Source organism: Athene cunicularia (genome assembly GCF_003259725.1).
Source record: "Athene cunicularia isolate RWA chromosome 5 unlocalized genomic scaffold, athCun1 chr5_part1, whole genome shotgun sequence".
Lineage (NCBI taxonomy): Eukaryota > Metazoa > Chordata > Aves > Strigiformes > Strigidae > Athene > Athene cunicularia.
Window position 1 is genome coordinate 44,201,721 of NW_020799101.1, and position 19,663 is coordinate 44,221,383.

At 42.8% G+C, this 19,663-nt stretch overlaps 1 protein-coding gene across 5 annotated transcripts in view; it reads right to left on the reverse strand.

The window, feature by feature from the left end:
- Positions 1-19,663, reverse strand: part of TSPAN18 (tetraspanin 18) — a 122,831-nt gene that overhangs the window by 30,018 nt on the left and 73,150 nt on the right. The gene's annotated exons all lie outside the window — the stretch shown is intronic.

Consider the following 19,663-nt stretch of genomic DNA (forward strand, 5'->3'; position numbering starts at 1 on the left):
AGAAGGGATGAAAGAGTGTGTTTGGTGCCAAACAATAGCAATACTCCATCTTACTCTATGGCCCTAAAGGGGAGGAAGTCCCTGCCAAACAGACTTTCTTTGGTTAATAGCTACGATTTTGTCATTAGGGAGAATTGCAGAAAGTACAAAACCACCGTGCCTAATTGTGACTGGAGCAAGCTGATGCCTTTAATTACAGTCGCTGGGGAAACGCAGTGGAAGCTGGAGCGGCGGAGGCCGAGCGTCCTTCCTTGGAGCTGCGCGCCCGCGGGCCTCGCTGCCACGCTTGGCCCCTTCCCCTGCCTCCTTGCTCATCTCATAGCCACCACGGACATCAAGTCTCTGCCCTGAGCACTGGCTTTTCTTCACATTCACTGGTTTTCGAGCAGCTCTTTGTGAGGAGCAGGCTTTGATGAAGGAGAAGCAGCTAAACTCGTGGCTCCAACTGGTGTCATGCACCGAGACAGCTGGAGAGCCAGAGCAGAGAGGGAGGGGGCAGACAGAGGCTGATATAGTCAACAGGTAGCAAGTGAAAAAAGAAATGAATGGAGGGTGCAAGATGGAGAAGAAAGGCCTGTCTTTGGGAGAATTCCAGTCTCCTACATGTTAACTAGTGCAGAAAGGCCATGGGTGTCCTGCTTCTCAAGTGCCTCTAGCTGCTGCTAGTCCCCTTTGTTCACACATTTGCAGGATCTAGAGGAACTAGATATTAGGAAGATTTAGACTAGATTTGGACTAGACATTAGGAAGCATTTTTTTACAGAACGGGTTGTTAGGCATTGGAATGGGCTGCCCAGGGCAGGGGGGGGAGTCCCCATCCCTGGAGGGGTTGAAGAGTCGGGCTGACCCAGCGCTGAGGGATCTGGTGGAGTTGGGAACGGTCAGGGTGAGGTTCATGGTTGGACTGGAGGAGCTTCAAGGGCTTTTCCAACCGAGATGATTCTGTGACTCTGTGAACTGAAACATGTGCCAGCACGTACATTCAGCCAAAGGAGAAGCTGAAGACAGAAGTCATGTCCTGCTGGATTTTTATCTAGCATTTATTATTTAGTGCTTTTATGGTGAAGGGTGAGGAGAAACACCTCTGTGGAAGCAGGATCGGATTAATATCATTCCCTTGCAATGACTTCAGAAAAAAGTAAAACATTTGCTGCTCCTGAACTGGAGGTCAGCACAAGCCCCATGAATTATCCTATAACTATTGCTCCTACATAAATAACTAATTGCACTGGAATTTCATAGTGCTTGCATAGCAGAGTCATTGCTGCAACACGAATACATTACTGCATGTAAATCCAATTACATTCCAAAGTGCACTGTGTAACTATAATCAGCCCCTGTGGAGCAGCGATGAGGGGACCTGCACAAGGCCATGCAACTAGATAGTAAATTACAGTCAATCTACCTCCTCTTTAGTTGCGTTAAAATGCTAATGTCACTGTAACATGGGCCCATTTACCAGCAATGACTGCCTTGCCTTGCCACACTGGAGTGAATGAAGTAGTTGCACTGCCCGAGAGCATTTAATTCCTCAGTACATTTGAGTGAGCAAAGCCCTTAGGGGCATCTTATACCTTAAAACAATTACCTGATTGGCTTTTATAACACTAAAATCAGATGAGGCTTGGGATGGTGTTTAAATGAATCTGAGATGCTGCTCCTAAAACTACCTTCAGTTTCCTACCCAAGCAGAGGGTTTGGGACAACTGAGCCACATCCCTTCCTGACTCTGGTCCGTCTGCTTTTAACAAAGACATATTTCTGCCACCAACAGGCTGTGCCTAACCACATAGGAGGAAAAAGCATCATATAAATAACACCAGCTTTGCAACAAAACCAATAAAACAACAGTTACTACCTATGTTTTACATTCGCCACTTTGCACAATGGATACATAGAATACAGGAGATCATACGGAGGTAAGATCTCCCACATGTACACAGACATTCAAAATGGAAATTCAGAAGTCCCAGAGCAGAACCTATTCTCCCAAATGTTGTAACGTTTGGAGAAGTGCTAGGGTGCATATTTGAAGCGCCAGGATAGCATCAGGCCACAAACCACGCCGTTTCAACTAGTGCAAATGTGCGTACAGCACTGTTCGAAACATGAACTGCTCACTTTGGCCCCTTCCCAAGCAAAGTTCAATAGGTAATCATGTCTGGCTCTTTCATACAGCTTTTCACGCAAGATATCGCCTACAGAACCAACACATCTGATAGCCTGCAACTCTTTTAAGTTCTGTTCCTTTAAAAAAGGCCTCAGATAGCTCACAGGTGTATTTTCCCTTGTATTAACCGCCCTACAATGGGACCATATGGTACCAATTGTCTATCTTTCTAACACAGATGACCCGAAGATTATATGCACTGATAATATAACAATATTCATTCTGTTTAGCAGGTAAGAAAACCAAGGCTAAAAGGGGAATGTATGTGCTCGATCTCCTGACTCACGGTACAGTGCTCTGTTCACCAGTCCCTACTGAGACCAGTCCCAAACTCATGAAATAGTCAACAAGTTACATTCTTTGACAGGCATCTTCTGTTCCAGAAAGATGTCTACTTAGCATACAAAAGGGAGGTGGCTAACTTTGGCCTCCTATGTCTGAAAATATTTCCCTTCAGGTTGGAATAAATGTCACCCTCCCGAGTGGATCATGGAGTTGCATCACAAGCCAAGTGACATTATCCACTGTCATGTCAGATACTGTCAAGTGTTGAAACACTCCATATGTATGCGTGGCATTCCAGACACTTAGGGCATTTAACATGAAGTGTAAATGCCTGCCACTTTCTCCCTGAGCCTGACACATCTCACCTTTACCACAACTGACTCCTCAGCACTCTTTTCTAGTCTCTTTTCCTACAGCCTTGCTTTGTTTGCAGCAAATGCCTCAGTAGTTTGTGGCATTCATGATTGTTTTGAAAGATGCAGGAATATATCTTGGAAACGCTGGGCAGTTGCTGTGGCAACCTTGTCCTCCTCAGACCATGATTTCCAATATTTTAAGAAGTTCCCTGATACTTTGCAGGCTTCAGGGAAACAATGCAGAGGAGAAAAATGATTGATTTTAAAGTAAGGAAGCCATCAAAATGGATTACTGTGAGCCACAGGGCCTTGTCCTATTAGAAAGATTATGATGATCTCTCCGTAGCAAGGAAAATCAGCCCCAGATCGGCTGAACAGAGGCACAGGCAAGGGCCCACGAGCAAGGAAATTTGAAACTCCTGCTTTTATCATCTATTTTAATGCTGAACGGAGCTCCAGATCAGGAGGTTAACTTTTTTTTTCTGTTCTCAGTGCTTTTTCATAAGGTGGAGGTGGAGAAAAAGAACCCCACCCTTTAACACCATTTAATTGGGGGATTAATAATCTTAATCGCTTTTAAGAAATAAATTCCAAACAGAACTTTGAACGCACTATTTTACAGAAAAATGAAAAATAAACTATCTTTGTTCAACTGCCTACACAGACGTAAAAACAAAACAGTCAGTCATGTTTAGTCAGTCTAGAAAAGCAAAGGTTAGGAAAAACATCCTGTAAGAAAACCAGATCTTAAATGAGGGATCTCAGTAATAATAATTAATAGAAAATAATATTGCTGGAAATCTGAGAAGTAGCATTATTTATCTGATTCTGATCATTTTTAAAATGTTTTTACAAGAAGAATAATAATGCAATCCCAATTACCATGGATTCTAAACACAATAGGAAATTCTTTATCCCGCAAAGCTCACAATTCAGAATGTTTTATTTATTTAGGAAATAAATACATTTCACAAGCTAAAAGTGTGACAGGTCCAGGAAAACTTGAATGCAGCAAAGATCATGAGAAATTACTTAGGGAAGACAGGCAGTCTAAGTTAGCCTGCTTATAGCCAAATTGATACACATCTCATATATTCCATGCGCAAATCCAAACTGAGTTACACTGTAATCAGCACCTTTAACTTACTCTAAAACATAAAACTGCAGCTAATGCTGTTTGAAAGATAAATGTAACTGATCAACTGAACACCCATCCAATGTCATTTGCTACAGATATTTCTAATTTCTGATTAAGAAAGGGTAAGAAGGAGCAGAGAGAGAACCATGGCCATAGCCCACAATAAAGCTTCAGATGTTCTGCAGGAAAATAAACGAGAGTTAATGAATCCCATAATCTTGGCGTACGGGTTTCTAAATGTCCTCTTTTCCTTCAAAAGATGTATAATCTAGGCGCTCCAGCAACGATCAGGTTCCAGGCAGACAAAAGACCCTCAGCACAATTCCTACGTAGATGACAGGAGTAGAGGGACTAAGTGAGATATGAGCCAAGACTCGCAGGCTGGCTCCCAGCTGCTTTTGTGTTCCCAATGGATAACAGATACTGCATCAAGACACACAATGTCATACTAGTGAATTTGCTGCTCTCTTAACACCTCATTTTTATCTCCATCTGAACTTATTTTGAAAGCAGGCAGTTCACTGTCCCCCTTCTCCTTTCTCTTTTGTCCTTACTCATGGCAAGGGAAACATGAAAGACGGCATGGTTGGTTATTGTTAATGCATCTGAAAGTACAGACATTAAAAAGGGGGTTATTCTGGAACAAGCCATGGTTTTCCTTGCTATTCGCACAGGCAGCTAATGATCACCCTAATAGCTTCTCTCTCTGAAGTCATAATAAGCTTACAAATGAACCCATTCAGCACATATTAAAAAGCAAGGGATGCTCCTTTGATTATAGCCTTTATGGAAATCTCCAAGTATTTGTTTTGTTGCTGCACAGCCGCAATTAGGACATGCTGCTGGGAGCCGGCTCAGCTGCCGGAGCAGTGGGGTTTGGAGACACCTCCCAGTGCCATAGCAACACATCCACCTCTCCCAGCATCAGCCACGGGCAGCCTGGCTGCCAGCGAGCCCAGGCGAGCACACTTCAGCACTTCCAGGAATGAAGAAATAAAAGATGCCTAATTAAACTTTCTCCATTGATGCCTCAATCGTGTTTATGAGGTAACACGGACAGCCCCGCATTGCAGCTCCTGTGCACGAGAGCACGATGCAGCCTCCCAGCATCTCTCCATGCCCCGCTCTGGAGGGTCTTGGGGTTGGAGGCAAGAGCTTTGTGCTGCGGGGAAACTAGGCAGTAAGTATGTTGGAGAGTCTTGAGGAGGCGATAGCTTTACTTTGCTGAGGTGAGAATATGGGGGAGCTCGCTTCCATCGCTGCCTGTAACACTTCCCCCACAATAACCTCATCCTTCCACGTGCGGGGAGGGGAACCAAGTAACCTTACGAAAATCTCCTTACCACTTAACTGCTCAGAGGTTGACCCAAATCCCACTTACATTGCTGACAGACTTAAAACTTTTTCAGGGGAGAAATAAAAAAAAAAAAAAATTAAGGATATAAAAGCCTAGCAAAATCAGAGATCTAATCTTCATTAAGGTTTGAATCTGGGTTTAATGTTATCTAAAAGTTAAAACAGCATGCTTTTCCCCCCCTAACAAATGAAGCATCATAAATAATATACCCTCTTTCCCAAAACATCCTTATTCCCTAAGCACAGTGCTTCTGCAGCAGTCTTAAGCAGCGAGACTTGGGCAGCAATTCATTTTTGCACACAAAGACAGCAGCTTACGTGCTGATGACATGGATGCCCAGGCTTTCAGATAGCCTCAGTGGGGTGACTTTCACCCACAAAAAGTATAACGTCTCCTGTAGCACTCTAAAACAAATGGCTTCTACTTTGCCTGAAAGGCAAGGCCTTTGTATGGAACAGATATTTTCTACATCTCCAGGAGACTGGCTGGGGTTAAAGCAGGTCAAACCATGTAATACAGATAGCTTTGTGTTGATACTACCCACGGTGCCTATTAGGAAGGCCATAATTGTAAGAAACCGCTTCTCAGCAAGGATATTTAATACAGTCCCAAAGAGTCTCCTCAGGCAGTCTTTGTTCTAAGGTTTGTGTGCTTTGGGGGGAAAGGACTGTATCTCTCCTTGTGAAATGGTTCAGGTTTTCAGCTCTGTTGTAATCTAAATAACACATAATGGCAGCAGTGGAAACTTCACTACCAGCATCACTTGCAAGCAGACTGGGTATAGCCTGGGGCAAAACCTGAAGCACCATCAATCATACGTGTATATAAGAATTGACATGCACCAACAGGGCATCATAAGAACTCTTTCAAACCTGAAACAGCAAATTTAACCATGAAAATACTTTGGATGCTGATGAATTTTCCTGTACTCGGTTTTCACTGTTATTTTACCTGCTAGAAATCAGGAGTTAGAAACTGAAGACATAAAATCTCCTCTAAATCAGATCGGGGGGAAAGGAATAATTCCAAATGTATCAGTGAATGATGAAGGCATGAGCAGCTCACATGGCCTTAAAACAGAACAAAAAGCAATCTGTAACTGGGCTGTTGAATGCCTTGCTCTTCGCACCCAGAAGAAGCAAGAACACAGTCTGACCCATCTGTCAATTCCTATTTTTACAAATCTAGGCAACCTTTTTAGGGAGGACAACAGAACATGGTGATAAAACCAGATCTCCTGCAAGGGGCAGGACTCCACAAGCTAACTTCTGTATCAGTCAGGACTGCAAAAATCACACCAGTTTGCCGTGGCTGAAGTTCACTATACCCCCACCTTTGTTACGTCTCTTTTCTTGATCAGCATGAAATTTGAAAGCAATGCTGCCTTTCAGCTAAAAACTGTATGTTTTGCAAGTATCAAAACCAGGTTTGCAGGGAAAACAGCCAAAGCAGCCCAGTTTTAGGCCTGAAAAAACACAGGGAACAGCAGGCTGTTCAAGCTATTCCCAGCATGGAGAGACAGCCCTCCTAGGACATTATCCCAGTAAGGCTGCAGAGTTGCTCTGTGCTCTGTATCAAGGACAAGAAAAGTTGTCTCAAGTGACACAGCATTTAACCGCCTCTTCTGCCATCACTGCTGTCAGCCTGGGGAGAAGAATCTTTCTGAAAACATAGTGGAGTCTTGCTGTGCAAACGTATTTGACGATAAATTTCATGACAAATTTCAAAACAAGATTTGTGGTCACCATTCTGCATGTCTGATGATACACAAACCACCTTGCATCAGATAATGCCACTTAAGCCTTAGATTGCTTTCCATATCACAGTCTGAAAGCCCTTTATGAAGCTCAATATCCTTTATAAAGCTGATGTGGCTTTGCTCCAGGATACCCAGCAAGTGTCCTGGGCACCTTCTGTGGTCCCCTGCCTAGTGCTTCAGACCACTTTATAGCTACAGTTTTCCTAGCATCTCTCACAGAAACTCACAGAGTTTGGCAAATCATTTCAAGTTGGTGTGTTGTAGTTGTCCCTGTATTTAATATAATTAACAACACCACTTACCTGCCACCCTGATTAAATCCAGCAGATTGAATTCAGTATTCTACGAGAGGTGCCAGGCTGCCTGTACTGAAAGCAGTTGAGAAACTACCCAGACAGACAGTATTCGAAATACTATCATTTTTAAACGAAAACAAGTATTTTGAGTTACTGCCAGTGGTATTTTAAAATGTTCAGGTACAAGACCCCGGGTGGGGTCCTTCCTATGAACCACACAGCTCTGAGCTCATGGCAACTGGACAGAAAGAGATCAGATGGCTTGTACTCTGCCTTTGCCATGTTCTCCACAAAGATGTGCTCAAAACTGTGAAAACTAGCCATCTAGGAATGATATCTCCAAAAATGCTCCCCTGCAGCCCTCACACAGACACCCCCTGCAAGTTTCTTCTGTGGGTTCACACTGTAACCTCCTCACTAGGAGAATTCTAAGTCAACGATCTACTGATAGGAAGAGAGACACAACAAATAATCTCACCGTCCACGACACAGTTGAGGTTCCTCACTGACCAGCGTTACCAGTGCCCCAGGGCTCACAGACAACACAGAGGTTGCACTACAGGTATTGGTGTATTGGAGGGAAAGGACGTTTCCATTAGGACCTGAGAGCTATTGCCAACCCAATGTATTTTGAAACTCCACCTTCAGCAGAGCAGCCCACACACCACCCTGCCCACTCGTCCCCATTGACAACAGCGTGAACTACCTCTTCCAGGAGGTCAGCAGAGGCATGAGAGTCTTCAGGGCATTTGGGACCTGGCTGCTAATAAAGTCTGTGGGGGAGCTTTTAAAAAATGCAGGGTTTACAGCTGCTCCGTCAGAAGTAGTTCAGGAACGAAAGTTTTCTAGTCAGCACAGAGTTAATCAAGAACTCGAGACAGGCACTTCCAAGTATCTGATACTCAAAGCAGAAAAGCTGCAGTGCAAAACTCCCCCTGTAAGAGACCACCTACTTGCAGATCTTGGAAAACAGGTTTGTTCTTACATCTTTTGGATGAAGCACATCAATCTGGACACAGGGTGCGCTCATGGAAATTGGCCTTCCGATATTCCTGTTGCTGTTTATTGGCACCAGTCTCCTCCCATGCAGGGCCCATATTTTAACCTCCATCCTTTTGAGCTGTACATCCAAATGCCCTAGAGGCTAGTGCAACTTGACTCTCATGAGATGGAAGATGAAGTACAGAAGATGCACAGAGAAATACCAGAGGCAGGAGATGTGCTTAGGGATCTCTCATTTCGATGGGCTGCACTCCTTTTCTGAGAGCGTGCACTCCCTATGGGCCAAGCAGAAGGCAGGCGATGACGTTGGCCCACCATGTAAAGCCCTGCAGAATAGCTTTGCCTCGGTTTGTCCTTCACCAGTTTTGCTATTTAAACACAGCCACTCGTTGGAACTGAGCACCCCTCACCAACCGAGCTGACCCCTTGAGCCCCAGGAGGGGCTTTCCCTGGAGCTTTGCAGCTGGTGGAGCGAGCGTGACCTCACCTTGCCCTGACTGACCGACTGAACCACCACCACCCCCAAGCAGGGGCTTGCTGGTATTTCTCTTCCTCATCAATTCCACTGCTTCAAATTTTGATTGAGAGACTGTATTTCATCTTTTAATTCCTAACTCCCCCTCTCTGCTGCAATGTGCCGTCTCGACACCATTATCTGCACCATAGATCATCTGCCATATTCACCTTTTTTGTTATCTGATTTTTGCATATGAGTCTGCCATTTAAAAATCTGATTTTTCTTAGAAGCATCCAAACAAAACAAATGAAAGAATAAAAACGAACACCAAGCAAGCCCCCATTTAAGCATTTTGTATAGCCTGTATGAAACCAGTCCTGAAATTCATTTTTTGCTGAGATGACATCTTCTCATATAATACATTATCTTCCTATTATCCCATGGCAAAATTGCTCAGGTTTCTCAGCTAATACTTACCTGCTGCTTTCCCTGCTATCCTGGAAGATTACAAGTGAATTAGGTGACTCCAAAGCATTTTGGGGTAATAGTCAGGATATCCTTCTGGTAAAGAACACAAGTCAGAAGTGACCAGATAACTACAGAATCTATCAGTACCAATCAGGAAGATTCATTTCTGTAAATCAATGTAATACTGCTAAACCTATACCAAACACCCAGAATAATGACTTTTTCACTACTTAAATCTTTACTATTGGCTGAGCGATTCTGAAATTAGTCCCTTCAAATGGACTATTGTTTGGTCTAGAGATTAAAAGAAAAAAAAAAATCAATTTTAGGACAAGATTATTTTTTAATGTCACATCTCATTCAGCCATTTAACAGGAAAAAAACTACTACACTGGTGAATATGGTATAGCAATAAATCTACAAAACAAACTGATTTTAAATAAGGTGTTGATGGACAAGGGTTTGGCTGAAGACTGAGTATCTGCTTCAAGGAGTATGATACAGGCAAAGATAGGGAAGAATTTATTTCACACATCCTCTGTTTATTTTAAAGACAGAAAATGCAGGATTCAGTTCATGAAGGCAGCTTTAAGTTACCACCTGTGGTTATTACCTTAACTTTGCTTTGGAGACCTCCATTTTACAGCCTAGCTGTAGTGACTTATAAAAACAAGGGAACTCGCCTGGGGCAAAGGGTGCTTAACCTCGGTGGGTTTGACAATATCTTTGCTCAGACTGTGTTTCATTTTCCCAACCACACAACCAGACCATGGCCTCATCAGAGAGGCTGCTTCTGCTCCAAGTGAGGCCACATTTTTCTAGCTGAAATCAAATGATATGTCATGACTCTGTTCCCTTTACAGCCTCAGTTTCTTTCCTACCGTACTTGAAGGCTTAGTGAGCAATTTAATAGAAACTTTATAACGTGGGGGCTTTTTCCTTTTTAAAGATGATGTATCTATCCTTTTTGCTAACAGATCTAAATGCAGATACACCAGAAAAATTTGTTCTTTCCCATAAACTGAAGCAAGCCATATTGCAGTAGGGGATTTTGGCACTTTAAAGATGCAGGTAAGAGCTAAATTAGCAACTCTGCATAGCACAGAACAAGGTTTCTTAGCATCTGTCCACTTTAAATGGTGAGCTCTTAAAATAAGAGCTCTCAAGCCAGTACAGCTTTCTCCAAATCCCAGAACAAAATACCATCAAAAAACTTTTTGTCCCACCAGTTTAAATACAGGCACTTTAAGCTTTACACGGTCATTAAAAAATACAGAGTCATGAACAAACAAACAAAAACCACAAGGAAAAAAAAAAAAAAGAAAAAGGAAAAAAGGTTCATGTAGATACGACCTGTGAAAGCATTACTTTACATATTACATCAAGTAGCATTAATTACAAAGCTGAACAGATTCTGTGACCACCACAAAATAAGCAGGCACTTGTAATGACACAAAATGGATAGCAATATCAAGAGAATAAACAAACAAATGGCTAAATCAAAATCTACCAACCTTCCCGCAGCTCATCCTTGTGGTAAACGTGAGTGGAGACCAACCTGCCACCCAGCCCCAGAGTCCCTGTGACATCCTGCTGCTCCACACGTGTGAACGCTGGGCAGTTTCTGCGAACGGGCGCAGGCGAGACCTGGGCCAAGCACAGATGTTCTTACACTTGGATTTGCTTCAGAAAAAAGGAGAAAGCCACTGCAGCTGGAAAGCTGGGGTAATGCTGCTCCTGCAGATCCAGCCAACAAGCAGCTGGGAGCTACAGGTTGTAAGTAAGAAGGTTGCAGCTAAGCAGTAGTCAAAGGGGCCCTGCGCCGAGATGATCAGGCAGCCCCATAACTGTCTAACAGATGGTCTGGGAAAAAAAAAATGCACCTTTTGTCCAATACACCACCTGAGATCACCATGTATGTCCGTGGCAAAGGAAATGGAACACAAGGAAGCACACCCTGCCCTGAAGAGTGTGTGACACCACCTAAGGCAGGCTCCCTCTCAGGGAGGGATACACATTTCCAAGTCAGTCCTGAAAAGTCACTTTCCACAAGGACACTGACCTGCTGGGCAGAGGTGAGCCGCAGGGACGCGCTATCATACACAACAGCAAGATAATGAGACAACCTGTAAATTTTGCAGCCTCAATTATTCAGCAAGGCTGGTTTTCAAACTACCAAAGATAGCTAATGAGTTCAAGCAAGAGGAAGGTCTTTTTCGTCTTTACAGCTTCAAACAATAGCACCGTGATAGGAACTTTACAGATCTCGGGTACTACACAAGAGCTCAGGCCCTGAGCTCTTTATCACAAGGTCTCTTTTCAGAACAAAGACAAGTCCTTCCAGCTCCTAAGTGACTCTAGTAGCATTTATTAAAAGGACAGTAAAAGGTTTGCTAATAAAGTCTGATTCTGAGGTGAACTATGAATAGAGAAGAGGTAGCATAATTGCATTAGTAAAGGTAACTTGAGATCACTGCCACATTGTTGTTTGCTCTTTAAGCTAAAATAGTGGCCATAATTGGGGGGAAAAAAAAAATAAAAAAAGGCCAGAGAAAATGTTCTGCTTTTGCGTATGTCTGACTGCATGATTATAGGATGTTGGAGATGTCTAAGAGGGAGCTACTGAATATTTAACCTTAGAAATGGAAGCTTGGTTGTCTCTTGTCCTGTTAACATCCACACGTATCTTCCATTAACTCTAATTAGGGCTAACGGGGCGTTCACATGAGTATCTCCATAATTAATGTTAATAGTAGTTACGGGCAAACGTTGACAGAAGATGAAATGCCAAGTTTCTTCTCCAGGGTTAAACACTCAGCAGCCTGTCTGTCTCTCATTTCCATTTCCTCCCGTAAGGGCTCTCTAATCAATCGCATGTATCCCAGGCAGTCTTACACACCGAGTCTTGCAACAAGAGACACACGCAGCCGTAAGTAACAGCACATGCTGCTATTTATACAAAATATAAACACAGACACACAATACCTGACAGGCATTAGACTGGTTCACTTCTGTCTGCTCACAACGTATAACCAGCGCAGACTGACACATCCCTTTTTCTTCCAAGATGCCCAGGCTTCGCAGAGGGACAACACTGTTTCTATCATATATTAAGTCATTTTCAATTAACAAACCAAAGAGCAAACAAGATTATAGCAACAACCTCAATTACCCTTATTAATGCCATTATGCCACCCTTAGTTGATAGACTATACGATATTCCCAAATCAGACATTATTAACAAACCATTAAATTCGTAAATGAGAACAGCAAAATTATCTGCCATAATCAGAACAGTAATAATGCACCTTCTATTGTGCTTCTGGCTCAAGCCCTGAGCTCTGCAGCAGTAGTTAATTTAAAAGCATTAACAGACTCCTTCCAGCCAGGGGTCATTTGCTAGCACAAAGTCTCGCTCTCTGCTCTCTTATCCCATCATAAGTGGAGATTTTCCATCAAACTTGTGCAATTCTGGAGCTGAATAGATTTATAAACTGCCTTTAGTTGGGAAAGTATTTATAAAGCCTCAGGGAACCAGAGGGCTACTCTGCTGTTTCCCTCATGAGTTGCAGCTATTATTTGCAGAAACCTCATGATGCTGAAGCCTCTGCCAGGGACTTCACAAAGGGACAAAAAGCACCAGAAAGAGGAGTGATGGGGAGAGCCTGTGCAGGCAGCTAGGCGGGGAGGAAGGCACAGGACAAAGTCCCACTGGTGCTGGCCGTTGGAGCCAGGCAAGGAGCTGAGCTTGTGGAAAATCTGAGTCACCCATCTAAACCCTTCCTGCGCCCCAGTGCTAGCAGTCGCTGGTCTTTGCACGCTTTGGGGCAGCTCCACTCAAAAACCACAGGTGGGCATAAGTCCAACTGAAATTAATAGGTGCTTTCTCTAAAAGATGAGAAAAAAAAAAAATCAATTCGTGTATTTGTCAACTCACCTATACTGGCCCCATGTTACATGAAGGAAGAGACATCTCCCAGGACCTGTCTTAAATCAGAACTGGATGCATTTTGGCTTTGCTGCGTGAAAACAAACTTTTTTTACTTGCTTTGTTTTCTGCCTTGGGGAATTAGTGACTCAGGCAGGATGCTGAAGACTCAGGGGGATTTATTTTTCATCATGTTGAGGATGGTTTGGGGTTTTTTTATCAGGCACGTGAGCTTATTAACGCAGCTCTACTCAGAATAAGATTTTCAATAAACCATTTTGCCCCCCCATTTTTCCTCATAAGTTTATGGGGGAAGCATGGAGAGGTTAGTGTTCAGGAAAGCAAGGCATGGGAAGCACAGAAGGCACAGATCTGAGGCGTGCTGGCTGTCTGCAAAGGGGACAGAGCCAGCTATCCTTCTAATGCAAAAACCCCTTTGCCATTTCCTTCTTAGTCCCTTTTGTCAAAGGGGAGGATCACACGTGGCTCCTAGGATGGGCCCTGCTCTGGGCACCCTTGTGTTGCCTTTTTTACAGGACTCAGTCCCCACACCACATCTCTCCTCTTCTGGTTCCACATTCCACCCAGACTTGTCTGAAGATACATCCATGGCTTGCGTTGATGCACCCACCTCACTGATGGATCCTGGGACCCACAACTTCATGAAAGACTGGAATGTCTATAGGGGAAACCCCCTCCCCTTGTCTTGGTCAGGTTTGATTTACCAGAGGTACTTTTCTGTATCCACACAGCTTTTCTCAGAAAAGGAAAACAGAATATTCTTTCCCAGAGCTATAGGACCAGCAAAGATTTTAACTACAGTCAATCTGACCAAACAGAGAACATTTCTTCCTAAATAATGAGTTCCTTTTTAAATATATTTCAAATATTCATTATATACTACTTTTTACAATCACCAGAAGCAGTGGAAATATATTTAACAGCAGCAGAACCAAGAATGACCAGAACTCTATATTACCTGTTACAACACTGGCCCCCGCTCCACCCTGCTCATACAGCACTTAAAAATGCAGAGCGACAAAGAAAATATAGTCAGTAAAAGTAAAACTTGTAAAATTACATTTTAAGAATCAGAGAGCTGTAAAATAGAGGCTGCAAAATGAGGTGAAACACTAAGCATTGCCTAGACATTTTAATAGGAATTGGAATGAATGTCCAGTAAGTGTTTGAGGAAATCTGAGTTGATTGAAACTTCTGGCTACTCTATATTTTAACAGGATGGCTGGTGCTGCTCCAGCATCTTGCCAGCAGGCTGACAAGGATATTAAAATACAGAGCAGGAGGGGATCAGCCAAGAACAGTGAATTTATAGGAGAATAGTTAAACTTTTCTTCATTATTAGTCAACATAGCACGATGTTCTCTGGTTATGCTGGATATCCAATTGATTTCACCCCAGGCAGTGCAAAACACAAAACTATACTGGCAATATAGATGGCATAAAGATATTAATCTTATCTGAAGGAATTTTCTCTCACTAGCTTGCTTTCTTTTCCCTCAGCACAAACAGAAACTATAGAAAAATATTTAAAATGAAAAGTTTTTGTAAAACGGGTTAGCTAGAAGCTGAAAACATGAGCTCTGATATATATTTCATAACTTCTTGAAATCTCTTCGTCTCTTTGTATTCTGCTGCCCAGCTCACCCTTACGGCTTTACTTTTCTATTTAGCTAAAAAGAGACTGCCTTCCAGTACAAACTTTATGCAAGTGGGATTTTGCCCTGTGAAATCTTACGCTTATCTAGGGGTGTTGATATGTGAACTACTGGTATATGAACAGCTGCTTAGTTTTTGATACTACACAAAACAGAACTCTTAACTTTCCACAGATGCAACTATCTGGAGAGCATTTCTAGTGATATTGAGTCTGGGGGGACTACTCCATTTCCTGTCATTCTGCATGATGGAATATCACGGACTTTCTAAGAGTTTGCTGCATCTTCTGGATGAAGCCTGAATCTGTCAGCTGAGGTTATTTCAGTTTGTTTTAAGACTCAAAAACAGGCATTTTGTGGTACTTCTGTGAATCCAGGATGGAACTTTTAATCAAAACAAGAGAAACTTTTAACTAGCCAGAAGTGTGGTCGATGGGGCATTAACCTGGGACATAAGGAACCTAATTGCTAGGCTAGGGACTCAAAAATGTCACCAGGCCAAACCAAGGTTGTTCTTGAAGAAGGAATCTTGCAGTAAGAGAGATCTGTATCTTTTTTAGTTGTTTCCTTACTGAAAACTACAGGAGGGTTTATATTTTTGGACCACATCAGAAGAGAAGAGAATCTCGCTAAAATTTCAAAACCTGACATCATCTTTACGAGATAGATGAAACAGAACAAACCTTTTCTGTGCCACTCTAACTTAAAGATGATGCAATGTTTTACACTAGATTAAAATTCCTAGTCTTTCGAGTCTAGAAAGCAATGCTTTTCAGTGAAAGGCATCAGTGTTTTGCTTATGTCCCTACTCAAAACTTGTAATTCCACTGTACAGGTTAGGAAGCATTTTAAGAATTTAGGATGAAAGATTGTACTGGAATGAATCATATATAAAATAACTAGCCAGATTTTAGCATCTTCCACAGAACACTCCAGTTGGACCCAGAATCACAGAATGGTTTGGATTGCAAAGGACCTTAAAGATCATCTAGTTCCATCCCCCTGCCCTGGGCAGGGACACCTTCCACTAGCCCAGGTTGCCCAAAGCCCCGTCCAGCCTGGCCTTGAACACTGCCAGGGAGGGGGCAGCCACAGCTTCTCTGGGCAACCTGTGCCAGTGTCTCACCACCCTCACAGTAAAAAACTTCTTCCTTACATCTAATCTAAATCTGCCCTCTTGCAGTTTAAAGCTGTTACCTCTTATCCTAACCCTACACTCCCGATCAAGAGTCCCTCTCCAGCTTTCCTGTAGCCCCTCTTAAGTACCGGAAGGCCGCTCTAAGGTCTCCCCAGAGCCTTCTCTTCTCCAGATTGAACGCCCACCCAACTCTCTCAGCCTGTCCTCACAGGGGGTGCTCCAGCCCCCCGAGCATCTTCATGGCCTCAGGTCTGTGTCCTTTGTAGACTGGAGGCCCCAGAGCTGAACACAGCACTGCAGGGGGGATCTCACCAGAACAGAGTAGGGGGGGAGAATCCCTTCCCTTGCCCTGCTGGCCACACTGCTCTGGATGCAGCTCAGGATACAGTTGGCTTTCTGGGCTGTGAGCACACACTGCTGGGTCATGTTGGCCTTCTTGTCAACCAACATCCCCAAGTCCTTCTCCTTGGGGCTGCTCTCAATCCACTCCTCACCCAGCCTGGATTTGTGCTTGAGATTGCCCCGATCCACGTGCAGGACCTTGCACTTGGCCTCGTTGAACTTCAGGAGGTTTGCACAGTCCCACCTCTCCAGCCTGTACAAGTTCCTCTGGATGGCACATCCCTTCCCTCCAGAGTGATGACCACACCACACAGCTTGGTGTTGTCAGCAAACTTGCTGAGGGTGCACTCAATCTCAAAACCAACAAAGACATCAAACAGCACCAGTCCTAACCTGACCCCTGGCCACTTGCCACTGCTCTCCACTTGGACATTGAGTTGTTGACTGCAACTAGAGAGCAACCAACCAACCAGTTCCTTATCCAATTTAGAGAAGAGGATGTCATGACATCAAGAGATACACTCCACCTGCAATGTGCTGACTCATCCATGTTTTTAAGAGGCAGAACCAAAACATCTCTGCAGACCTATTGATATACCAGAAACAGCAGCAAATTTCTACAGGGAGCATGGATCCTAATTACCCACTCAGAAATTCCCACCAGGGTAACAGTATAATTTTTCACCCTGCTAGATCTTCCCATCTGCCTCTGTCAAAACCCCGTTGCAGCGCTGGCCCTCTGCTATCCCACTGCAATGGGGTAAGCGCTGGGGCACATGGGCCTTCGTCCCTCTGACCAGCCTCAGCTCCCTCCATAAGGAAAGTGAAGTGACACTAAGCAGCCCAGTCTGGCATTGCTTAAGAACCAAAAGTAACCACAGAAGCCATCCACATCCAGAAGCCACAAAAAAAGTATTTATTTTCTTTCTCTCTCCAAAATAAAATAAAACACTGTTATATTCATCATAACCATAACAGATACTTCAGTTTGGAAACACTTTTAAAGCTGCAGTGGGCAATAAATCAGACATGTCACTTCTAGCAGCTCATCTCTGGAACTGGTTGCTACATGGCCATAATATATAAAGAGGCTTTTTCTGTGATGCTCAGAGCCCAGATTCCTTTTGTTGGCTCTTCTTTAAACAAATGCTCCTGTAAATTACAGTTGAATCTAAAGTTAGCATTCAATCCTAATTATTTTCATCTAATTAGTGATTTGAGGGTGGGTTTTGTTCTAATAGGCTGATACACTGTCATACTCATTTAAAAAATTTAATTCAATTAACCCAACTCCAAACGTATGCGTATGACGTCGCAACTACATTAACTCATCATCATCACATAAATCACTCTGAAGGCAACCAAGACCTTCTGTTTTCCAGGCAAATTGTCTCAAAAGAACAACAACAACAACAACAACAACAATCAAGAATGGGCAAAAGAAGCTTCTGAAATGCCATGAAAAACCAGCAAAATGCACTGAGGCCATGCCCAAACACAGCTGTTCCCATCCCTTCCACATCACTCAGAAGGATAAGAGAGCATTTTTAACAAAGCCACAGAAAATGAAGGCTTATACATCTTTGATGTCCCACAGCTGGAGGGAAAGACAGCAGTTAAAAGTCCACTAATCTCGTACCATTTCCCTTTCATTAGTTTACGTTTTGAATTTTGGATGGCACTGAATCTAGAAAGAAGGGTTAATTGTTTAACCTTACAAAAATAATCATGCATCTTTTGGTGCTGCCTTTTGGCCCGTTTCATATTTTTATTTTCCCAAAGGATTTGAAGCTCAACACACTGTGAAGATCTTTAGTGAACAGTGTACCTGTGGATTCACTAAAGAAAAATCTGAGACTAGACTTGAAGCTTTTTATAGACTTTGGATCTGCCTGTTGTATGTGCTATGGAAAAGAACCCCTCCCAACATTTCTTTGAAACAAAACTTAAGATCATGTTCATTTTTTTTAATCCAGTGTTTCAGTACTGCACATGTTCAATTCCTATCACACCACTTATTACCATAAATTGGCTAGAAGAGGAGGTGGTGTGGGATAGCTAATTCTGGTTTCAAACAGCTTTTTTTTCAATCAGAATCTGTTGCAGTTCCATAATTATTTGTCATCCTCTATGTTGTGAGCTATGGGGATTTTCTTTTTCCCAGTAAAGAGGAAGTTGAGTAGCAATGATTCCTTACCCTCTCATTAAAGCTGACGTTCAGTCCAGCCTTGTCATTCACACAAATCTGTCTACAGAGGCAAGAATCTCAATCTCCATTCTGGTCACTGTCTTTTAAAGCTCCTTCATGCTAATATGGTTCCCAAAACTGCCACTCTTCATTTCAGCAGGAAGCGAGTGTACACTCAATCCTCCCATCCACTCTTTCACTCCAGAAATTATGCAGCCCTTTCACCTACTGTCTATATTAGGGGGGGAAAAAAAATATCAGGGAAGATAAAGGGGCATGGTTTTACTTTTAAACAGAAAAAATGTATATGGTGTAAAAAGCTTAATCCAACAGGTCAGAGGGATATTAATGCTAAAATCAGATTAAGATACAGAATTTTATTGATACCCTTAGTTAGCATGGACTTGGTTTACCTAAAAAAAAAAAAAAAACCAACAAAAAAACAACGAACTGGTAAAACACCTAACAAATTTATTTATAGAGACAGGAAGAAGAGAGGAATAAACAATTTACATGACAAAACCCCTGTACCAGTCTGTAGCAATTTAATGTCTAACTTTGCCTTCCATAGGAGAGAGAAGGGCTTGTCCTTTCCGCTTACAGCAGCTTCTGTGAATACTGTTATTTGCTGACAATCAGTGGCTTTGTGTGCATATTTTCATACATATATATGTATATATTTATACACACACACAGCCAAGACAAAGCAGATTATAACCTTCAGCCCAGCCTTTCAACAGTCGCCTCACAAGGGGTCCCAGTGAGCCGCATTTATCATCCTCTGCCATTCTTCATATATGTGTAAATAGAAACAGAAAGTGTGAACTACAACATCAGAACAATACACTTGTGTCATCGATCACTTTGCACTCCTTTTGCAGAGATGCAAATACCTTTGTAAATAGTATTTTCCAAAGACCTGGGAAAAATTGCTTCAGATTTTCTGTCTCCTGTCTGTCGTGAATCTCTCCGGGTTTTCAGTCTTCCAACAATTTTGTTTCTAATATTAGCTCAAAGTTAGGTGCTGTCCTCCTTCAGCAATAAAGATGAGCCAACCTTCAGGTAGAACAAACTTTGGCCATTGCTGATCTCCATGCCATGAA